Genomic DNA, 24,040 nt, shown 5'->3' on the forward strand with positions numbered 1-24,040 from the left:
AGTGGTAGAGCGCTTGCCTAGCAAGGGCAAGGCCCTGGGTTCGGCCTCCAGCTCCGAAAAAAAGAAAAAAAAAAACACTCATACACATAAAATAAAAAAAAGCCAGTGGCTCACCCATTATCAACCCATCTGGGTCCGGCCTGTGTCCAAGGCACACATGTTCAACCTTCAGGATGACTCTAAACCCAGAACAGAGGTCATCCCCCAAGTGGTCCTCAGCAGAGAGCGAAAGTCCAGCCATCTACAGCAGTAGTAGAGAAGTGCCAACCTGGAAACACATGTGGCTGGTGATAGAGATAGAAATTCTTTCCAGAACTATCCAGATGACAGCAAGCATGTGGACCTAGTCACGCCGGCGGCAACCCCAGCAGCTTTAACACACAGCAGCAGACCATGCCTTGCTGGGGTGTCAGTACGTGCACGATGTCTGGAGGTCTTTTGAGCACTGCACGAGGAAGATGCTCTGCTCGCCTTCCTGAGCCAGGTGGGCGCACCTCAGAGCGCCTCATGCCCCCTTCTCTGCTCCCTACTCGTGAGCTGAAATTGATTTTTAATTTTCAGTCCAGGTTAGAGGGTCTCGTCTTTAAACAATGCACAATATTGACTACATAGAAGTCAGAGGTATAGAGGTTTACATCTATGATCCCAGGACTTAGAAGGCTCATAGCATGGAGATCAGCCTGGATTCCATAGCAAGACTCTGGTTTTGTTTTCTTTTTTGCTGTTGTTACTACCTGAAGCTGTGAGGCCTAACCACTGTCCAGAGGGTTTTCACTCTGTAGATCCTCCTATGAGCGTTTTGGTGTGGACAGGCTTGAGATTCTCTGTACCCGACCCCCTGCCTGTTGTCCCAAAGGCATCTGTGCTACACTCCTCTCACTCCTTATAGTCTGGCCATACTTTCTCCCACACTTGAATACTCTCTCAGGCTTAACTTTCCACCTGAATGTCCACCCCCCAGATCCTTTCTTGGTAGCTTGATTGTCACCTTTGAAATCACACCTCAAGGTGATGGTCCTCCCTGACCCAGGCCCGAGTCCCCCCAACCCCCAACTCCATTGTACTTCTCACATCTGTGTGTGCCACCCCTTGCTTCAAGAATATAAATTGACAGCAATTGCTGCAGCACCTACCATCCTAGCGGGGACAGGGCCCGCTCCCCATCTTCTCGGTAAGCCCTGAGTGACAGTAAGCCCCTCTGAAAGCTAAGGACAGAGTTCATAGAGTTGGTAGGACTGACAGCATCTGCACGGAGCCCATGTAGTGGAATCTGGGCTGCCCTCCCCTTATCCTCCGCTGCCATTGTGGCCTCAGGTGCAGTGCCCCAGTGCCTCCTGCCGCCTCCGGGGGACATGTAAGCATGGGAGCCCACTTTGCTTGTGGGCAGCAGGTGTGGGAAAGGCCAGATCACTGTCTCAGGGACTTACGTCTCACCAACAAGGGAGAAACAGCCTGACTCTCTCGCCCTGATGTCAGGATAGTCTATTTTGTGCCCTAGAGGTTACTGTGGGGACCTTCTCAGTCATGCTTGGCACAATCCCGTCAGCTGCTTGGCACAATCCCGTCAGCCTTCCCTCTTCATCACATCCAGGAGAAGCAGCCCCTGCCCCGTGTGTGCAGTGGCCTCTCATGGATGATCTAGGCTGCACAAAGAAGGTGTTCTCTCAGATTCTTTCCACCGGAAACAGATAGTCTGAACCGGGAGGTTGGAGGAGGACTCGGGGGTCTTTGGCTCTCATGCCAAGCTTCAGTGTCACAGGAATATGAGATCCTCAGACTCCTGGTTCCAGCCCCGTGGACCAAGTAGACAGAACAAGGTTACCACACTTATCACTTAGGAATGTCTCCTGGCCAAGGACTGCAGGGGACTGGGCGAGGCCAAGAGGCACTTGGAGAAACTGAGGTCAACCCTTCTAGACAAGATGCAAGAGACAGCTACCGCAGGAGTTGAGAAAAGTTTCCCTACGTGTCCCTCTGGAAGACGTGCCTTCAAATGTTTTATTTTCTTGCCAGTTGGCTGAGGAGAAGACGAGGAGGAGGAAAAAAAAAAAAAAAGAAGAAAGAATAAGAACAATAGACTCAAGCTGAAATAATTTGCATTTATGATGAACACAAGGAATATCTACCTTGCATTTTCCTAAAAAAGAAAAATTAAACCTCGTTTTTAATTAACTGATAAACTATTAATCAAATTTTTGCAATGTTAGGTGACACATTATTCATTTAGATAGAATGACTGTGAACTTAAACTAATCAAATCTGATTTGCCCACATAGACTTGATTGAAATACATTTTAACTAGCATATACAAAGAGAAAATCTTGGGTTTCTTACCTAATCTTCAGAGTGTACTGCTGAGCTAATAAGGGCAGCCTTTTTTTTTTTTTTTTAAATGAGACCACCATTTCTTCATCTGCATATCAAAATCAAGAGGAACTTAATTGCAAAACACATATTCCTGAAATCTAATCATTACACTGCTTTAGGGTATTTTATTGAAGCATGTTAAATTATGGACAGAATATTAATGATGGAACTAATCAAACCCAATTAGTCACTTCTAACAATAGTCACATAAATATACAAGTCAGGTACCGGTACTGTAGATATGATGTAAAAATGTTAAAATATTAAATGTATGGCGTATCGATGAAATATTCATGGTGACTTGGAAGCCAAAAAAAAAAAAAAAAAAATCACTGAGTAAGTCAACTTAAAAAACTCAAGTGGGAAGCTATCCTGTGGTATTTTGATAGAATTCCCAAGTTTTCACTGTTTGGGTAAATCTGAATCCAGGAGATTAGGGAGCCTATAATCAATCAATCAGCAAATTTTAACAAGATGACTGCATATTCATGACCCTGTGCTGTGTGTGTGAGTCTTGCATCCAGAGTCTTCTTTTAGTCTTTTGTTTTCTGACTTTTTCAAGGCCCGTGTGAGGCACGGCTGGAGTCTCTGGGCTTCGAAAAGCTGATGGATCTGTGGATGAGGTTGTCTGGCTATATGAATTCGGTCTCCACAGTCTCTCCCACCCCTCCAGCCCCTCCCCACCCCCACTTCTGGGTTCAAGGAGAAAGCAATGAAGGGCAAGGCTGGGAAGCTGGGAGTCTCCTCCCCGAAGCTGCAGGAAAGGAATGGTGGAGCCTTGGCCTTGGAGGAGACCTGATCTAGAACATTACATCCTGAAAGCCGGACAGAGCGAGAAGGTAGCACAGATGCGGGTTCTACCCTCAGCAAGGCCTATCCACCGCTTTCTTTCCAGCCAACAATCTCTAACTGGCGAGCAGCACCCTGGCCTGTTTGCTGCCTTCATTTCCCCCAGCACCTCCCTCCACAGGGACCGGCCTCCTGGGTCATTTTTTCACCTGCCACTTTACTTCACCCTGGGCTTCCTACTCACGTTGTCCAGTGCTCTTCCCTGGACGTTGCTCCTAACGAGACTTGCTGCGCACTGACTGCCCAGGGCCTAGATTTAGTCAGGCCTTCCAACGAGAACCCAGAGGAGCTAAAAGTCAACACTCCACCCACTCAACCACTCATCCTTCTACTCCGCAAACACCAGTATCCCCAGGGACTGTGCTAGACCAACCGTCAGCTGGGAGATCAAACAGTGAAGCCGTGCTTGCTACGTTTTCTAAACATTCCCGCCCCCCGCCCCCTCCCCCACTTCGGTTATACAGGGGAATGAACTCACGGTCTTACCCATAGTCTTAGTTTACCCTCTGTTGCTGTGATAAAACTTACAGAAGGCAGGCATTTGGTTCATGTTTCCAGAGGGATAAAGAAAAATCCATCATCTCGGGGCATTGTAGCACCAGAAACAGCGGAGAGCTCAAGCCCTGAGCCATAGGACAGAAGCAGAGAGTGAACTAGGAACGGCGAGTGACTTTGAAACCTAAAAGCCCGCCCCAGTGACTTACTTCCCCCAGCAATGTCTCTTCTCCTCTTCCTGTTCCTCCTCCACCTTTGGGTTTTCAAGACAGGGCTTCTTTGTGTAGCTTCCTAAGTGCTGAGGTTAAAGAGGTGCACGGCCATCTATGGATTTGTTTGTTTGTTTGTTTGTTTTTTGGTGGCACATCTTCTAAACCTACCCAACCAGCACCACCAATTGGGCACCAGGTATTCAAAGATCTCAGCCTCTGGGGTGGGGGCGCTAATCTCATCCAAACCGCCACACCCATGCTGGGTGAGCACTTTCCTATTATTCAGCTATACCCCTGGTGTCCCTTTCAAAATTTTCCTCTTGATTCCACATGTAACAATTTTGCACATTTATGGGGGTGTGTTGTCATGTTTGAATGCGCGTGCATTGTGTATTGGCCGAACCAGGGATCTCCTTAGGTATCTGTATGTTTTGGCGGGGGCGGGGGCGGGGGCGGGGGAGTGGTAGTAGTGAGAATATGCAAGATCTTCTCTTTGTTGTGTGTGGTGGTGTACACCCAGCTACTTTTGAAGCTGAGACAGGAGGATCACTTGAGCCCAGGAGTTCAGGGTCAGCCTGGGAAACCCTCTAAAACAAACAAAAAACAAACAAACAACATTAGCAATAACCTTAACAAAACTGTAGACATGCAAAATCCCAACACTCAAAGCTAAAGCAAAGTAACTGTGAATTCAAGGACACCCTGGCACAATAGGCACACACACACACACACACACACACACACACACACACACACACCACACACACCCCCCACACACACACACACACCACACACACACACACCACACACACACACATCACACACACACACACCACATACACATTACACACACACCACACACACTATACCCCAAATCCCCATACAGGCACACCCCCCCCACACCATATACCCACAAACCCCTGTCCACACACACATACACACCACACACACACACACATTATACACACACCACACACACTATACCCCAAATCCCCATACAGGCACACCCCCCCCACACCATATACCCACAAACCCCTGTCCACACACACATACACACCACACACACACACACATTACACACACACCACACACACTATACCCAAACGCCCATACACGCACACACCACCCCCCACACCATATACCCACAAACCCCTGTCCACACACACACCACACACCACACACACACACACACACACACACACACACACACACACACACAATTTAAAAGGTAACTAAGGGCCTGATGAATGGCTCAGTAGTTTACAACCCTGGCTACTTCCTCTTCAGAGGACTGGAGTCAGAGAAGGTGGCACATTAAAACAAGCCCACACCTTACCCTGTTGGGATGATTTCTTTCTGCTCTAGACTTCCTGGTAGTCTAGCCTTCTTTCTAGCCCAGTAAAGCCGGAGGGCTGGCCCAGCCCAGAAGCCAAATGCTGACTGCTTCACTCAAGAAAGAAGACCTTTGCAGAGGACTAATGGGATTTTTTTTTCAGGAAGTTTTATAGCCTTGCCATAGTTTCCTGGAACACCTGGGAGCCTTGCTGTTGCTCTTAGCTGTGGAGACATCAAGTAACCGAGTCACAAGGAGAACCACAGAGTTTCAATGCAGTGTGAAATTTTTGATAAGGAAGTTTACCTGCCGAAGCAAACCTCGAACCTTCCAGAAGATATAATTTGGGCTCTCTTCACTGAAAGCAAAAATGCAATCAGGAGACGTGAAATTCCCCGTGCATTCAAGGTTACCCTTGAATGAACTCCTGAGCCTCCCACCCATGGAGAGCCTCTCAATTCTTCCTGAGAGCTAGAATTACAGGCAGTGCCCGCACACCTACCCTGTGTGCTGGCTGGGGTTTTCCCCCTACTTTTCCTCTTTCTTTCATTGTATCTTCCCTTTCAAATGCAACATTTAAACAGCAGCAATCAGGGCTGAAAACATGACTCAGCAGTTAAGAACACTGGCGAGCGCATGCCTTTGATCCCAGCTCTAGTGAGGCAGAGGCAGGCGGATCTCTGTGCATGGTCTACAGCGTAAGTTCTAGGACAGACAGAGATACACAGAGAACCCCAGTCTCGAAAACACACAAGCAAACAAAAAACAAAGCAAAAACAACAAAACGAAACAAGAACACTGGCTGTTCTTCCGGAGGACCTGGATTGGATTCCCAGCACCCACATAGCAGCTCACAACTGTCTGTAATTTTACTTCCAGGGGACCCTAGGAGATCCAAAGCCCTTTTCTGGCCTCCTCATGGACCAGGCACACATGGGATGTACAGAACTATATGTAAGCAAAACAATCAAGCACATACAATAAATTTCAAAATAAACAGCTGGGTCGTTTTAAAAAACGAGTGATCAATCCAGGTGCAGTGACATACTTTCAATCCCAGCACTCGGGAGTCAGAGGCAGGCAGATCTCTGTAGATTAGAGGCCGGTCTCCATAGTGAGTTCCGGGACAGCTAACAGTTAGAGCTTCACAGTGAGACTCTATCTCAAATATATATATATATATATATATATATATATATGTATGTATGTATATATATGTATTTATGTATGTATGTATGTATGTACCTGTCTATCTAATCCATGAGCAAAAAGACTGGCAAAAGGAAAGTACTAATGGTGGTTGTCTCCCACCATATACACACCCTGGGTGCTGGGGATTTAGGCCTTGCGTATGTTGAACAAACACTCCGAGTTGTATCATTATCCCTCTTCTTACTTTTTATTTTGTATTTTGTCTGGGCTGGACTTGAACCCACTCTGTACTCCAGGTAGGCCTTGGACTCCGGCTCTTCTAACTACAGCCTCTCAAATAGCCGGGATGACAGGTATCAAGCCCAGCACCGGCCAGATTTATTTATTAAGATTCATTTTACATATTTAAATTTTTATGTATTATTTTAATGCCTTTAAAAATTATTTTTTTAATTTTTTATTTTATGCTTGTCAGAATGTCTTGTATAACATGTACACCATGCCTGTGAAAGCCAGAAGAGACCTTAGATCACCTTGGAACTGGAGTTTCCAAAGGTCGTGAACCACTGTGTGTGTTCTGGGAGCTAACCTGGGTCTTCTGCAAGGGCAGCAAGTGGTCTTAACTCCTGAGTCATCTCTCCACCCCTGCTTTATAATTATTTTTGAGTCTCTCTGCACACGTGTGTGTGTGTGTGTGTGACAATTTGCATGTGCAATTGAGAAGACACTTTGATATGACAATGGTCTCCTTTACCTGTGGGTTCTAGAGATCAGACTTGGGTAGTCAGGCTTGAACCACAAGCACCTTTAACCTACTGAACTATCTCACTGGCTCACTGGTGGGCTCGTGTGCAGTCCCTGGGAAACGCACAGCACGATCCAGTGAGGCTCCCTTTGGGTTTTGAAATAAGCTCTCCTAATGTGGCTCAGACTGGCCTTGAACATGAGATCCTCCTGCCTCGGCCCCGAGTTCCAAGATCATAGTCTTGGCCACCATGCCCAGCTCCCCTTCTGCATTTGGACCCACTTAGTCTTTTCAAAGTGCCGTTAAAGCGGATATTCAGATAAAATGAACTTGGACGAGGTTTTCGAATCACTGCACCACGAAGTACATAATCAAGATCGTCAGAAATAATGAAGCACATTTAATCACACTGCCACTCACGAGGGATGTCGTAATTAATATTTGGGTGAGAGCGAGAAGGTTGCGTTGTTCACAAGTTATTTTAAGTACTATTTATTCTTAGGAAGCATGGGGGCGGGGACAGGGCGGATGCTTCTGTGGCTGGCTCCTCCACAGGACCCTTTACAGAAAAGTGATTTTGTATATGTTCTTGAGACGGGGTCTCTGTAACCCAGGTTGGCCAGGAACTCAACATCCTTCTGCCTCAGCCTCCCAAATGCTGGGAGTATAGGTGTGTACAGCCACATCTAGCTGGGATAGAGAAACGGATCCTCTCTCCCACCTCCTATCTTGTTTTGATTGAAGAGTCATCCTTGGGGTGGAGGGTTGGAGCGATGGCTCAGTGGTTTAAAGTCATGCTGCTCTTCCAGAGGGCCCAGATTTGATTCTCAGCACCTACACTATGGCTTGCAACCAATGGATAACTCCAGTGCCAGGGGATGCAATGCTATCTTCTAGCCTCTGTGGACACAGCACAAATGTAGGTGAAGCATCCATACACGTAAAATTAAGCACAAAACATTTTTAAAAAGAGAGTCACCCTTTGCACTTGAGCTTCCTGACGCTTCTGGCCTGCCCTCCATATTGACTGAGGCAAAAACTGGTAGTGGAAATCTGTTAGTTTGTCTGGAAGGTGTTCACCCCAGTCTTCCATGAACTCAGGTGGGTGAAGGAGATATGGACCAGGACATGGAGATATGGAGTGGGTTACGGAAATAGCAGATGGGTGAGGGTGGTATGGGTTATAGGTTAGAGATATAAGACGGGCTGAGGAGATGAGGGGTAAGCTGGGGAGATATGGAATGGGCTGAGGTGGCATAGGGTAGGCTGAGAAGATACAATGTTTGGTGGAGGCCTAGGGTGGTAGGTCCTGTCCTTGCTGGCTGTCAGCCCCACAGGGTGTTTATTCCTGAAGAACATCCTCTGATCTTTAGGCATAGCTTTGGGAGACAGTTCCCACCCAAACCGTAAGCATTCACCTTTTCAGTCACCCATGCCCTCTTTCCCCTGTAATATCGAATCTACAGTGTTTGACAGGTAAAGCTTATCAAATCCTTGGAGGTTGGACAATAACTGCAATGCTCAGAGCTTACCAGGACTCACGTCCTAGGTGTCCCAAGATGTGGAAAGACTGATCATCGAACTGAGAGTGAGTCCCCCCCCCTGGATCCGTCTCCAAACTTAGTGTAACCCCAATCAGCGATGAAGGCAACTCGCTCCGTCGAAAATTTTATTCCTTTCTTTTAAGAACTCCTGAAAGGCCCCCCTTGACGCCTTTGAATTTTCTTTTTTTTTTTAATCAAGTTAATTGAGGTTTAATTTCCATACAAAAACCTGCATCCATTTAAAGTGTACTCGGTGATGAGCTTGGAAAATCTGCGCACCCTCGAAAGCATTGCAGTGGAGGCACAGGGCCCGGAGAGGTGGCTCAGACATTGAAGGCTTACAAGGGAAAGAACATGGAGGCACAGAACACTTACTTCCTTTATCCCCTCTTTTCCTCTCATCTCTCTGCAGTCCTTCCTTTTCCCGGCCCTTGGCCGCTGCCAAGCCTTCATCAGCTTTCTGCTCCCAGACGTGTGCTGTACCATTTAGATCCCGTGTGAGCGAACTCCTGCTTTCCTTGGTGTTTAGACCCTTTCATGTGGCACCATTTTGATATTTCTCCACAGGACTCACGCACACACAATTTCTGGGTGTTTCCTGTCGCATGATTTACCTTTTAATCCATTTTACCTGGTGGGTTGTCATTGATGTTGTGTCCGGGGTTTTGTAAAGCATTATTTTTATTTTATGTGTCTCGGTGTTTTGCCTGCCTGCGTGTCTGTGCACTAATGTGTACCTGGTGTCTGCAGAGGTCAGAAGAGGGCATCAGATTCCCTATCTGGAGTAATGAATCACTACGATCTACCACGTGGGGTGCTGGGAATTGAACCCAGATCCTCTGAAAGGACATTCAGGGCTATCAGCTGCTGAGCCATTTCTCCAGCCCCTGTTTTCAGTTCTTGTCTGTTTAGAGGTAAACAGTGATCATCTAAGGCCAGGGTGCAACTCAAAACAGAGCACATTTCTAGCATCTGTGTAGCCCTGTCCCCCGACTCCCAACTCACACCTATCCATGAATCTAGCCCTGAGCTTGATTTCTGCCCACCAAAGCATACACCTGTGCACGAGTCCATTTTTTAATTAAAATTTTTAATATGTGTGTGCATGCGAATCCATGTGCAGTCGCAGAAGAGGGTGTAGAATTTCCTGGAGCTGGAGCTGCAGATAGTGGTGAGCTGCCATGTGGATGCTGGGAATCAAACCTATGTCCCCTGCAGGAACGGCAAGTGCTGCTAACCACTGGGCTCTCTCTCCAGTCCCCTGTACGGGTCTCTATTTCTCTGGGCGTATATTAGTTTTCTTCCTCCACAATAACAAAATAGCAAAATAGCAAATGCTAAGAAGCATTCAGTGCTTAGAAACGATGTCTACCTGGCTCGCCGTTCTGTAGTCAGAATTGTGGGTGAGGTGTGAATCTGCTGGGTCATTTACTGAGTGTTTCGGAGGGCTGAAGTCAAGGTCTTGGCTTCTATGTGAAGATGCTGGCGAAAATGGTGGGGGAGGGGGACTTTGCCTCCAATTCATTCATATCTTCATAGGACTATGTGTATGCATGTATATATAAATATACACACATTATACACATATATACATATATGCATATGAGTATAACACAGTCTTATTATGTCTGTGAGCTCTACATGGTCTTTACTTTTATAGAATGTCTTCTGATCCTTAGGTATAGTTACCTGTAACTCAGTGCATTAGAGACACATTCAAAACAAAATAAATCAAAACAATAATGTTCCCCTCCTCTTCCCCCTTCTACTCCTTCTCTTTTTCCCCCTCTTTGTCTTCCTCTTCCTCCCCCTCTTCCTCTTTTTCCTTCTCCTTCTCATAACTTAGGGTCTTGCCCTGATAACACCTCATCCTCCTGAGGCTTGGGGTCCCAGGCACCCACCACTATCCCCGGCTGGATTCACCTTCTTCTTCTTCTTCTTCTTCTTCTTCTTCTTCTTCTTCTTCTTCTTCTTCTTCTTCTTCTTCTTCTTCTTCTTCTTCTTCTTCTTCTTCTTCTTCTTCTTCTTCTTCTTCTTCTTCTTCTTCTTCTTCTTCTTCTTCTTCTTCTTTTTCTTCTTCTTCTTCTTCTTCTTCTTCTTCTTCTTCTTCTTCTTCTTCTTCTTCTTCTTCTTCTTCTTCTTCTTCTTCTTCTTCTTCTTCTTCTTCTTCTTCTTTTTTTTTCTTTTCTTCTTCTTCTTTTCTTCTTCTTCTTCTTCTTCTTTTTTAACATTTATTTATTTATTATGTATACATCATACAGCTTTCTGCCTGCATGTATGCCTGCAGGTCAGAAGAGGGCACCAGACCTGATTATAGATGGTTGTGAGCCACCATGTGGTTGCTGTGGAATTGAACTCAGGACCTCTGGAAGAGCAGACAGTGCTCTTAACCACTGAGCCATCTCTCCAGCCCATGGATCTACCTTCTTATAAGCAGTTTATAAGCATCTTTTTTTTTTCACATTTTCCTAACACTGAATGTCAAAATGCTTACTTGTCATCAGTGTAATAACTGAAATATAATATTGATTGATTGATTTGCGTTTCTCTGAGCATTAGAGAGATGGGATCATCTTCCACACAATCCCTGCTTATTTCGTTTTCTTCTCTTTTCAATTTGCTGCTCCGTCCATCGTCTTTGTTTCTCTTCATAGTAGAGGTTGTCTTAGTTAGGGTTTTATTGTTGTGAACAGACACCGTGACCATGGCCACTCTTATAAAGGAAAACATTTAATTGGGGCTGGCTTACAGTTCAGAGGTTCAGTCCTTTGCCATCCCAATGGCAGCATGGCAGCCTGCAGGCAGACTTGGTGCTGGAGAAGGAGCTGAGAGATCCACATGTGGATTGGCAGGCAGCAGGGAGAGAGCCGACTTAAGCTTCTGGGATCTCACAGCCTACCCCTTAGAGACACACTTCCTTCAGTAAAGCCCCACCTCCTAATACTTGGTCCATACTTGTTTGGAAGATGATTCCAATGTTCAGAGAAATGCATATTTAAATCAATATTGTATTTCATTTATTACACTGACGACAAGTAAGCATTTTGGCATGTGGACCAAGCATTCAGACACATGAGTCTATGGGGCCATTCCTGTTCAAACCACCACAGGGATTTTATGCTGTGTCAACTATTTGGAGACTTCTTTTACAACACAAATATTAGCATTTTATTTATTAAAAGTATCACAAATGTTTACTTTAATTTTGTGGTCCTTTCCCTTCTTTTTCTTCCTTAAAAATAGATTTTTTTTACTTTGTGTGTATGTGTGTGTTTACATGTATGTATGCACACATGCATGCAGGTGCCTGGGGTTGCCAAAAGGTTGTCAAATGTCCAGTAGCTGGAGTGATTAGACAGTTGTCAGCTGCCCAACATGGATCCGAGAACTGTACTTGGGTCCTCTGGAGGGGCAGTAGGTGGTAACAAGCCCTCCTCCTGGTTCCTTGTACCACTGAGTTATAACTCCAGCTGCCAGTACCTTTTACTGTAGAGAAGGCCCATGGTTTTATGTTTTTTCTTTATGGATCCGTGCTTACCTAAGAATATTTTCTCATCCAAAAACTATTGGAATAGACAATAACTTTTTACACTATAATGTAGTCAGTTATTGTACTGAGACAGGGTCTCACTGTGTAGCCCTGGCTGCTCTGGAACTCTCTTTGTAGGCCAGGTTGAACTTGAACTCACAGAGGTCCTCCTGCCTCTGCCCCCTGAGTGCTGAGAATAAAGGCATGCACCTCTATTGTCAGCTCTTGAATTATATTTATGATATTCACTGTTTGTGGGGATCTACACGTCATCTCTCATTTTATTTTTTTATTTTAAAATTGTGTTACATTCCTGAAAATATCTTATATGTATACAATAAAATATTATCATATTTAGCACAGATTTCCACTTTCCAGTTCTTCCTGTACCTCGCTTTGACATGTTCTTCTCCAGACTTCATTTGTTTGTTTATTCATTTGTTTTTTGAGGTATGATTTCTCTGTGTGGCCCTGGCTTTCCTGAAACTCTTGGGAATTTCCTGGAATTTGTAGATCAGGCCTGCCTCCTCTTTCCAAGTGCTGGGGCTAAAGTCATGTGTCCTCATGTCCAGCATATATGTATAAATATAAAAGTATATTATAAATATGTATATGATGTATATGTATGTGTATGTATATGTATATGATATATACATATGTATAGGAATATGTATATGATGTATATGTATGTGTATGTATATATGTGCATGTGTATATGTGTATGTATATGTATGTGTAATGTGTGTGTATATGTATATATAATAAGTCATTATATCCAGTTAGTGCTGTTTGTATGTGCGGGGCTGTGGGACCTTCTGCTGGAGTGTGGGAAACCTGACATCTTGTTCAGAATTCATGCAGGTAACCATGGCGGCTGTGAGTTCACGAGTGTGATTAGCAAGTCAAGTCCAGGAGACAGCATTCCATAGCACTTCTGCCCATCCTCTGGCTCCCACGCTCTCTCAGCCTCTTCTGAGATAGTCCTGGAGGAGCCTTGGTGGATTGGGAAGGTGTTTGATCTGCATGTCCCAGTTAGGGCTGAACACTAAGTGTTAGTCTCAGCCTTTTGACCGGCCTTATGCATCTGCCGCCCACTGCAAAAGACGGCGTCTGACACTGATTCTCAGATTCTTACTTTGTGGTGCTGAAGTTCAAACCCAGAGCCTCATGCACAAGTGCGCTACCACTGAGCTATGCCCCTGGCCCCATTTATTTTAAGTAAAAGATTCTTTTCCTAAAACAATAGATAATTATTCCAACCGTGTTTATCAAATACTCCATTACTTCTTTTTAATTTGAAATGCCAAACTTAAACAAGACTTTAATTAAGGGCGTTTCTGGAGTTTTTGTTCTATCCCACTGATCCCCACGGCGCTGTGTTAATACTATGTTGCCTGACTGCTGATGTCTTAAACTACATTTCGTGTCTTCAGGCAAAGCGCTCCCAATTGCTCTCTACACAAATTTTTTTATTCTTGGCATTTACTCTTCCAAATGAACTTGAGAGTATTAACAAATTCATCACAAATTCTATGTGGATTTTGTTGGGGTTGCATCAAACATATAGATTAATTTGTAGAGAATCATACTTTGATAGCACTGATTTGGGCTTTGATTCTTTTTTTTTTTTTTAGAAGTTGGTATCTTTTAAATTTTTTTCTTTTTTAAGCGGTTTATTTTATTATTTTTGTGCAAATGGATATTTTGCCTACATGCATGTCTGTATACCGTGCATGTGCTTTGTGCCCACGGGAGTCAAAAGAGGGTATTGCCCTAAAACTGGAATTATGAGCCAGCATGTGAGTGCTGAGAATTGAACCTGGGTCCTCTGAAGAGCAATATGTGAGCTTAACCACTGAACTATATCTCCTGCCTTAGACATTCACGTCTTTTTAAAAAAGATTTGTTTATTTATTTTATGTGTATGAGTGCTCTGTCTGCACATACACCTGCATTGCAGAAGAGGACATCAGATTACATTACGGATGGTTGTGAGCCACCAGGTGGTTGCTTGGAACTGAACTCAGGATCTCAGGAAAAGCAGCCAGAGCTCTTAACCACTGAGCCACCTCTCCAGCCCCAGACGTTCACGTCTTAATTGTCTTACAAAAAAATGACTGATTTTCTTCATAGAGATGTATCAGTTCTTAGCTCTACAGTTTCTTTATCTTGTGAAGTCAATCTATTGACTTAAATTTCTTTGTGGATACATGTAGGTAAATTAAGTTAATAGCAATTATTATTAAATTTTACTTAAAAAAAAAAAGAATACAGCTACACTGTGTTAAAGAGATGGTTCATTGGTTAAGAGCACTTGCTGCTCTTCCAGAGAATGTAAGTTGACCTACACAAGGTTCCGATCACCTACCTCTGGGTAGCTAACAACTGCTTATACCTCCAGCTACAAGACATTTGGCTCTCTTCTGGCTTCCATGGGCACCCTCCATCCAACACACACACACACACACACAACACACACACACACACACACACAGAGGGAGGAGGGGGGAAGAAGGGGAGGAAGAAGAGGAGGGGAGGAGGAGGGTGCAGCCCCAAGCATGGCTGCAGACTGGTGGTTCAGCTGTAGCTTGGCTGGCTATTTAAATTTCAGAGGCTTGGTTTAGGCTGTATAAAATGACATTCTTTGAGCCTTTTTTCCCTTTCTTCTTCTTCTTTCTGCTCTTCTGCGCTCGTGAACTTCTGTGCCAACCTGTGAGCCAGGTATTCAGCAGAGGTCTTCCATAGCTGAAAGGATTAGAAGGAAGCTGGCAGCAACAATTCCTTAGTCCTTGAGATGGTCTCATACTGGATGATGACACAGGAGCCGGGATGCTTGGGTGCATTTATGTGGAGGGCACATCTCAGACCCCTAGGGATGGAAATGCCCCAGGTCATAATATATGCATCTGGCTAGAGAGAGCATTGACCTCATTTCCTCCCGAGAATAGATGACTGAACCCCAGAGTTCTGGCTTGCATGCAAATGATGAGAATAGCTGCTGGACCACTTGTGTGGTGGAGGACCAAATGAGCAGGGAGAGAAAGACGAATTAGAAAACTATGAGGTCATTCCTTATGGATCGGGATGAGGATGTGCAATTGATCAGGTTAATTCTGCTTCCTGGCCAGAGCGTCCAGCACTTAGCATTTCTATACCTGAGGCAACGCAATGAAAGGGCAATGACAGTGTGAGCATGGTTGGGCATGTACGACCACCTGTCTTGGAAGCAAGACCAGCATGTTGCACAGGCTTTGGGAGCCACTGACCCCCTGACCTGAACAGTTACATCACAGATGATCTCACTAAGCTGCCAATGCCCCAGGAAAGACACCAAGGGTTACAACCCTGGGAAATGTTGGCTCTTTCTCTTTTAAACATTTTTTATTTTTATGTGGATGTGTATGTGCCTGCCTGTGTATATATGCACCATGTTCATGCAGTGCCTATGGAAGCCAGAGAAGGGCATCAGGTCACCTTGGCCTGGAGTCACAGGCAACTGTAAACTACTGTGTGGATGCGTGAACCGAAGCCAGGTCCTCTGTAAGAGCAGCTGTTGGACGGTAAAACCATGCCAGGAGGTTTGGTCAGGTAGAGCAGGTTGAGACCTAGAGACGCGGTGGGCACACACCTGAGACTTAGGTGTCTCCCTGCTCCCTGTCAGACTCTTGGCCCAGAGCACATGCCAGCTTCTCACCTAAGGAAACATGTCCTGTGGTCACATGGGCCCAAAACGGAGTTCTCCATTGCTAATGAGGTACCTAGAGGCTGGAGGGCTTAGCCAATAAGCTTCCCTTTCCAGACATTCCTCCCTGCAAAAGGTATTTAATCTCGGGCCAGACACTGAGAAAGGGGTTATGCATCCATTTTCCGTCGTGAACAGCTAATGAACAATATGGTTAAACATGGACTGTCGCTTTCATCAAGATCCGCCGTGAGGAGCCATGAGGAAAGCATTTGCCTACAGAGAAGCAGCTTAATTTTCCCATAGAAGACCTCTCTGTGCTCCCAGCCACAACTGCCATCAAGCCTGCCTCTGCCAAGCTAAGGACAATCACTGCTGGGACAACCCAGAGCTCCCCTTCCTATTCCCACTCCATGGACCAGGCTAGACACTGTCCCCAGCCCTTGGGCCCCCAACTCTGTTCTTGGCTCTTCCATGACTTCCAGCAGTGCCTGGATATCCAAGAGACAGAGAACCCCATGGCTCCGGCCTTATCACAGGCCCAGGGATTCCCCGCTCCCCAACCAGTTCTGGCTTTCCCACATCTCAGACCGTGCTTTCCCGCTCCTGGAGCTGTGTCCAGCGTTACCCTACAGCCTGGCACCCACCCTGGCAGTGGTGTGGGGTAAGCACAGCTCTGCCTCCCCAAGAGGCTGGGCACAGAGATTGATGCAGACCCACAAGCTTCCAGTGTTCTTAGCCACTGAGCCTCTCTTCAGCTCCTATGCAGTGTTTTCTGAACTTGCTTACAGTCGGCATCCACTAATCTGAAAGCTCCTGCTTTGGTTTCATCCCCCACCCTATCTCTTTCTGTTTCTTTGAGACAGAGGACTGTGTAGGCCAAGCTGGCTTTGAACTTTCTATCTTCCTTCCTCAGCCTCCTAAGTACCACCATTCCAGAGACGGATGTGTCCTGGTTTGCTTTTTCAAAAACATCATCTTGGGCTGGTGTCCTAGAGGAAGTCACCTGATGCCAAACCTGATAACACACATAGTAGGAGAGCATGGACTCCTGCAAGTTCTAACTTCACACATACTCTGTGGCATGTGCACATGTGTGTGTACACACACATAAATCATACTTTTGCTTTTCGGCAACTTCCTAGATCACATGCCTTATCTTGATCATTTCTACCCCGTCATCCCTCATGCCTTCCCGTCACCTCCTATTTCTTCTCTGTAACCCACCGAGTCCACTCGGTACTTCTCAATGACCTCCTGACAGATCTTGTTGACGGATCTGTGCATGTGACCATAATTGCAATGAGTTCCTGGGTACAGTGGCTTGTCTTGTGCAGGAGACAGCATGTCACAACAGCATTTCACAGCCTTCCTCATGCACCTCCTGCTCGGACATTCTTTCTGCTCCTTTTTCTGTGAATTGATACAGAGGCCCCACTTAGGCCTGAGCATCAAAGTCACTCCTCAGCGCTCTGACCACTCGTGAGTCTCTGCATCAGCTGCTGCCCACTACTGAAGGAGACTTTGATGACAGGGGTTGAAAGCCTTACTACTCTATGCTTATTGACATAAGTGTTCACTTGTGAGAACATAATTGCTTAGCAAAACAACAGAGTCATAATCAGCCAGGCCCTGGCCATGTTCCCAACCCAATTAGAAAGGAACTTTAAAACAGATTAATCAGATAAAAGTTTAGGGAAAGATCCCTGACATAAAATTTTACTATAGGATATCACTCCACAGCCATTCAACTGGTAAGAGCGTGTTGGATCAAGACGTTTTGGTTCCAAACTGAGCATATGTCTGTAACCCCACAGTTCCGGAGGCTGAGGCAGGAAGAACTCAAGTTAGAATATAGCTGTGACTAGATAAAGGATTCAAAGCTAGCCTGAGCTACATAGCAAGACCCTGTCTGTAAATAAATAAAAAGTCTTCCAAATTCAGTAGTCTGCAGCGTAAAACTATTTTATAGGGTCCCGGAGAGATGGCTAGGCAGTTAAGGGCACTTGTTGCTCTTATAACGAGGCCTGGTTTGCTTCCCAGCACCCATGTGCTGATTCAGAACTATCCACAATCCAGCGTCAGGGGAGGTGGCACCCTCTTCCTTCCTCTGTGGGTACCAGGCATCCCGTGCACCATAGTCACGTGCAAGTCAAACACGTATACACATAAACTAAAAATTAGAAGTCTAAAAGTAGAGGCTTTTATAATTACTTATGATAATACCAAGATATTCATGTCCTAGTAAACTCCTGTTAGCAACTGTGGTGATGGTTCAAAGACGGTGGGTATGAGCAAGATGTTGACATCAACGGGTCTGAGGCACCTTGCAACGCTACGAGTCAATGACGTCTTCACCAGTCACTCATAAGCTTTCACTTCAGAGCATCAGTAACAAGGACACACCCCTGAGATGTCTGTGTGATATCTCAAACACTCCGCTGAACACAGTGCTTACCAAGGGAAGGGAGTGGTACAGTCCTTGACCCTGTGAACGGAACTAGTTACATTGATCTGTTTCGAGTCGGGGTCTCACTACACTATGTAGCCCTGGCAGTCATGGGACTCACAGAGATCTACCTGCCTCTGCTTCTTGAGGGCTGGGATTAAAGGTATGCACCACCATACCAGTTAAAATACTATTTATTATTATATATTATATATTATATATTATATATTATATATTATATATTATATATTATATATCTACCACTTAGCTGTATTCCTGGCTATTATTTTATTTTACGTGTTTTACCTGCATGTAAATATACCATTTACATGTGTTAGGCCCAGAGAGGTCAGGAGAGTGTCAGATCCCCTGGAACTGGAGTTGCAGATGGTTGTGAGCCACCATGGGGGCACTGGGACCTGAACCGGTATTCTCTGCCAGAACAGCATGTACCCTTAACTGCTGAGCCCTCTTGCTAGTCCCTCCCCAATGTGATTTTACTTGATGGAGCTGGCCTGATGAACTGTGGTCTTTCACATATAAGTATTGCACTTTTATTGTTGCTTTGACCAAACATCTGACAGAAATAACTTAAGGGAAGAAAAGTTTGTTTTGACTTCTGGAGTCAGAGGCCATCTTGGCAGGGAGGGCATGGCAGAGCTCAGCAATTTACATTATGGTGTGCAGGATGCTGGTGCTTCCTCTTTCCTCCTTGTCCTGGTTAGGTTTTTTTTTTTTTTTTTAATAATCACCTTGGTACAACCTCGAATCTCCTGGGAAGAGGGAACTTCAAGTGAAGGATAATCCAGTCCAGACTGGCCTGTGACTAGGTCTGTGAGAAATGGTCTTGATTCTCATTGGTGTGGGAGGGCTCAGCCCACTGTGGGCAGAACTATCCCCTAGGCAGTTGGGTCTGGACCCTATCAGAAAGCTAGCTGAGCACGTGCCAGTGAATGAGCCAGTACACAGAGTTCCTCCAAAGATTCTACTTCTCTCAAGGATAGACTAGGAGTAAGTGAAAGGATCACTTTCCTCCCCAAGTTGCTTTTGCTCATGGTTTTTGTCACAGCAATAGATGATCAAACTAAAACATTCTTTTCATTGTCTCTGCGTCCTCCACCCATTGGATGATGCCACCAATGTTCAACATATGCTTTCTCTCTGTAGCTCCTCCTCTCTGGAAATAACCTCACAAACCCCTCCAGAGGTGTGACTTACCATCTCCTACATGAACTGAAATGCAGGCAGGTCAACAAACAAGATTAATCATCACTGGTGTTTAACAGACATTTAAAAAAAAAAAGATGAACAAAATGAGCCTGTTACTCCCAGGAGAACAACTGCCAGTACCTGTCACTGATGACAAAACACAAGCTCTCGAGCATTACAATTTAGGGGACCCTTTTATCTGCCACTATAAGCTTGACAGACTCTCAATATTTAAAGACTTTTTTTGATGATGTTAAACATTAGCAGTGATCTGAAAAGATGTGATTAAAATAATTCTTTAGATTTATTTTCATTTTATATTTTATGCATATAAGTATTTTTGCCTGCATATGTGTCTGCACACCATGCTTGGTGCCCAAGGAGGCCAGAAGGAGGTGTTAGGTCCCCTGGAACTGGACTTAAAGATAGTTGTGAGCTACCATGTGGGTTCTGGGAGTCAAATCTGGGTCCTTTGGAAGAGCAGCCAATGTTCCTAATCACTCCAGCCCAAGGATGCCATTTTTGAAGTTATGCAATAAAAATGACTTTTGGAAGTGTTCCACGGCTCTTCCTGCCAACTGACTAGTCCATTTCTCTTACCTTAACAGAAAGAGAGATGGGGAAGATATAAAACCAGCCTTTTCTTGACCTTAGTGAAAGTGGAAACTTCAAGGCCACCAAATGGCACGAAATCTGAAGACCAGGTGAGGCCAAAGAGGAACAGGGCAAGGTACTACTTTACCTAGGATGAGTCCTGAGAGACTCCGGTTGCCATGTAAGCAAGAAATATGATAGCCATTTAAAAAATTTTTTTTTTCAAAGGGAATTGTTAGAGCGTGAGTGGGACTAGCACAGGAATCCAGAACTCTGGGGTACTGCTGACTTGTGGAAAGTCACCCTGGATTGCCAGAGCCGATTATGAGAAAGACTAAGGGAGACCAAACAGTCAGGAGAAGGTTCTATACCAACACACACGAGGAGTTGGCCACCCGTTGTGTTTGTCCAGGTTCTGTTGCTATTTCAAATTGCCCGAGACTGAATAATTTACAGAAAATGAAGGGTTTGTTTAGAATTCGCATTTCCGGAGACTTTGTGAATTCAAACTCACGTTTCAATAGTACAATGTGGGCATCCAATGAAGACCTCAATACATCATAAGGAGGCAGAGCAAGTGTGTTAGCAATTTCCTCTGAATTGGAAACTTTTCTATGGACTGTCACTCTTGGTGGGAGGTTCCTCTATCCTGTTGCTGTAGTAAGAAAGCCAACTTCTTCAGGATTCCAGGGTAGAGTGAAGTCTAGAGAGCTTCAGGAATCCTTCCAGGACTCTGGTACCAGGTTTGGACTTGCTGAGACGTCCAGTCAATGGAAGTGAACAACTATTGGATTCCTAGCTATTCTGTTGTGAGATAGCCATCGTTGGGCTACTCTGTCTACAGCATGTAAGTCAATCTAAGAAATCCCACATATCTGTCGTCATGTCCCTATCTGAGCTGAGCAAACATTTGTTCTTGTTTCCCTAATAAGAGTAGCACACCAGGGTGTTGGAGAGTCTCAGATCATCTGAGTTGCCTGGGGGAAACGCTGACCAGTCCAGCTGCCTGTAGTTTTTGTCAGCTACTCAGGCTGGGTGGTGTTTTTATAATACAATTACCTATGAGTCACCCATACTCCTGTCGATAACCCCTCACCCACACCACTGTAAACAAGTCCAATAAATTAATTGGCTCACCAAGTTAGCCTTTGATAGAATTCTTTTTTTTTTTTTTTTTAACTTATTGGTTCTTTTGAATTTCACATCACGCACCCCAATCCCACACATCTCCTCTTCTCCTCATACCCACTCCTCACCCTTACAACTTCCCCGCTAACAGAGAAAAACAAATCTCTCTCGCCGTGAAAGCTGTAGTGTGTCACAGTGTGCCCCACAGTATTCCCTTTTGTGATAGAATTCTTTTTTCCTCCATCTTTATTAACTTGGGTATTTCTTATTTACATTTCGATTGTTATTCCCTTTCCCGGTTTCCGGCCAACATCCCCTAACCTCTCCCCTCCCTTCTATATGGGTGTTCCCCCCCATCCCTCCCCCCATTCCCACCCTCCCCCCTACAATCACGTTCACTGGGGGTTCAGTCTTAGCAGGACCCAGGGCTTCCCCTTCCACTGGTGCTCTTACTAGGATATTCATTGCTACCTATGTGGTCAGAGTCCAGGGTCAGTCCATGTATAGCCTTTAGGTAGTGGCTTAGTCCCTGGAAGCTCTGGTTGCTTGGCATTGTTGCTCATAGAATACCCTTGTGATAGAATTCTTACTTGTGTCTGTTGGGAAATCCCCGCTGCTAAGGTGAGAAGTCTGAAAATCCTGAACTTGGTGCAAAATGGAGGACTTCCTTTGTCAGCTGGGCTTCTCTTTCTCTGACCTTGCCTGGGGATCTTGGAAACCCCCATACCCTCTACCTACAGAAAGTCACACATCCTTGGTGAGATCACAGCTCCCTTTCTCCGGATAAGGAACCTGTTCAGCAAGCATCGAGATTCCTGGAATGCCTACCCATGCTAATGAGGCATCTCACTAACCTAGCCTTCTGCCAATGACCTTTGCCACCCTGGATATTCCCATCCCCTTCCCTAAAACTTCAAACCCTTGATTTGCCCCGAGGAAAGTTGACCTGTCTCCCCAAAGCTGATCTGGAATGCCACCATCTCTGTTATACTCATTGGCAGTCTGAAACCCTGTTTGTCTACTCTGCTCCCTTTGTCATTGTGGGCCAGTGGCCAGTGACCCCAGGGAGAAGCGAGACCCATGATATCTTCTGTTGACTCTCTATTTGTGTGGGTGATTAGACATTTGTCAGCATCTCCCCAAGAAAAATTCACACAAGACACACCTTCCTCTCCTTTTCTTCCTCCATCCAGGCAAGGTTTGGCACAGCTCTCTTCCGAGAAAGTCACTAAATGCTATTATGGGGGCCTCACCCTCACTAGTTTATTTAATCCCAACTATCTCCTTTTTTTTCGGAGCTGGGGACCGAACCCAGGGCCTTGCGCTTGCTAGGCAAGCGCTCTACCACTGAGCCAAATCCCCAACCCCTTATCTCCTTCTTTTTTAAAGAATTATTATTTGTTTAATGTATATGAGTACACTGTAGCTGTCTTCAGACACACCAGAAGAGGGCATCAGATCCCATTACAGATGGTTGAGAGCCACCATGTGGTTGCTGGGAATTGAACTCAGGACATCTGGAAGAGTAGTCAGTGCTCTTAACCACTGAGCCATCTCTCCAGCAAACCCCCCTCCCCCCAATTATCTCCTAAAGGCACACCCCCAAATACCCTTAGCCTGGGGATTTGGAGATTCCGTGTTTGACATTTGAATTTATGGAGGACACACCCAAACCACAGCAGCCATCTTTACAGGATCGCAGAAAACACCATCCGGATGGGTTTATAGCTCATGCCTCTAACCCTAGCACTCAGGGGGCTGAGGCAGGAGGAGTGCAAAGTCCTCTTGGGCTACTTAGTGAGTTTCAGGGCACTTTGTACTGCATAGTGATATCCTGTCTAAAAAGATATGAAAGCATGGACCAGAGAGATGATTCAGTGGTTAGGAATACATACCGTTTTTCTGGATCATCAGAATTGAACTGGGTGATATGTGAGTATTGCTGTGGAAAGGTAACACATATTTAGTGTCAGGAAAACTATAGATTCACCAAACAGAATCTTGTCGCTATACAAGGTAATAGATATTTCTAGGAAGGTAAAGTGGAAGGTTTACATAAAAGCTTTTCTTTTTTTTTTAATAATCACCTGATGATAACTGACTACCTCTAGTTAAACAATAGTGGCTATTTATTGAGAGTTTATAGTTTACTATTAAAACCAAATGTATGATAACAATAGTTATTAAGTAAATATATGGTAGCACTGAATATGGGCAGGAGAAATTCAGAGGACCGTGCTGTAAGGCTTTCACATTCCAGTGAAATAATGATATGATATTATTTGAGGACAGACTGTAATTAATTAGAAATATACTTGTGACCTTGTATTAGTTACTTTTTGTTGCTGTGGTAAAACACCATGGCCAATCCAACTCACAGGATGAAGATTTGACTTACAGTTCAGGAGGACTGAAACTCAAGACTGAAGCAGAGAGAAGGAACTGCAAGTGGGTGGGACTATAAACTCTCAAAGCCCTCCCCTAGCAACTACTTCAACTACTTCCTTTAGGAAGACACCACCTCTCAAAGCCTCAATAGTCTGTTCGAATAGTACTACTATGTATATGAGTCTATTGTGTACATTTCTAATGCAAACCATCACAGAAGCAAAGGTGTGGTGACTCGAGTTTTTATCCCAGCATTTGAAGGGCTCCAGGCAGGCAGATTGCTGTGAGTTCAAGGACAGCGAGGGCTACATAGTTACACAAACAGAAACAAAGACACCACACAGAATTCTACAAATCTTTAAGA

General features: G+C 45.0%; 1 pseudogene; it reads right to left on the minus strand.

The window, feature by feature from the left end:
- The window catches only part of LOC116893360, a 545,263-nt pseudogene that overhangs the window by 76,248 nt on the left and 444,975 nt on the right, over positions 1 to 24,040 (minus strand).

This window comes from Rattus rattus, chromosome 2, assembly GCF_011064425.1.
Source record: "Rattus rattus isolate New Zealand chromosome 2, Rrattus_CSIRO_v1, whole genome shotgun sequence".
Taxonomy (NCBI): domain Eukaryota; kingdom Metazoa; phylum Chordata; class Mammalia; order Rodentia; family Muridae; genus Rattus; species Rattus rattus.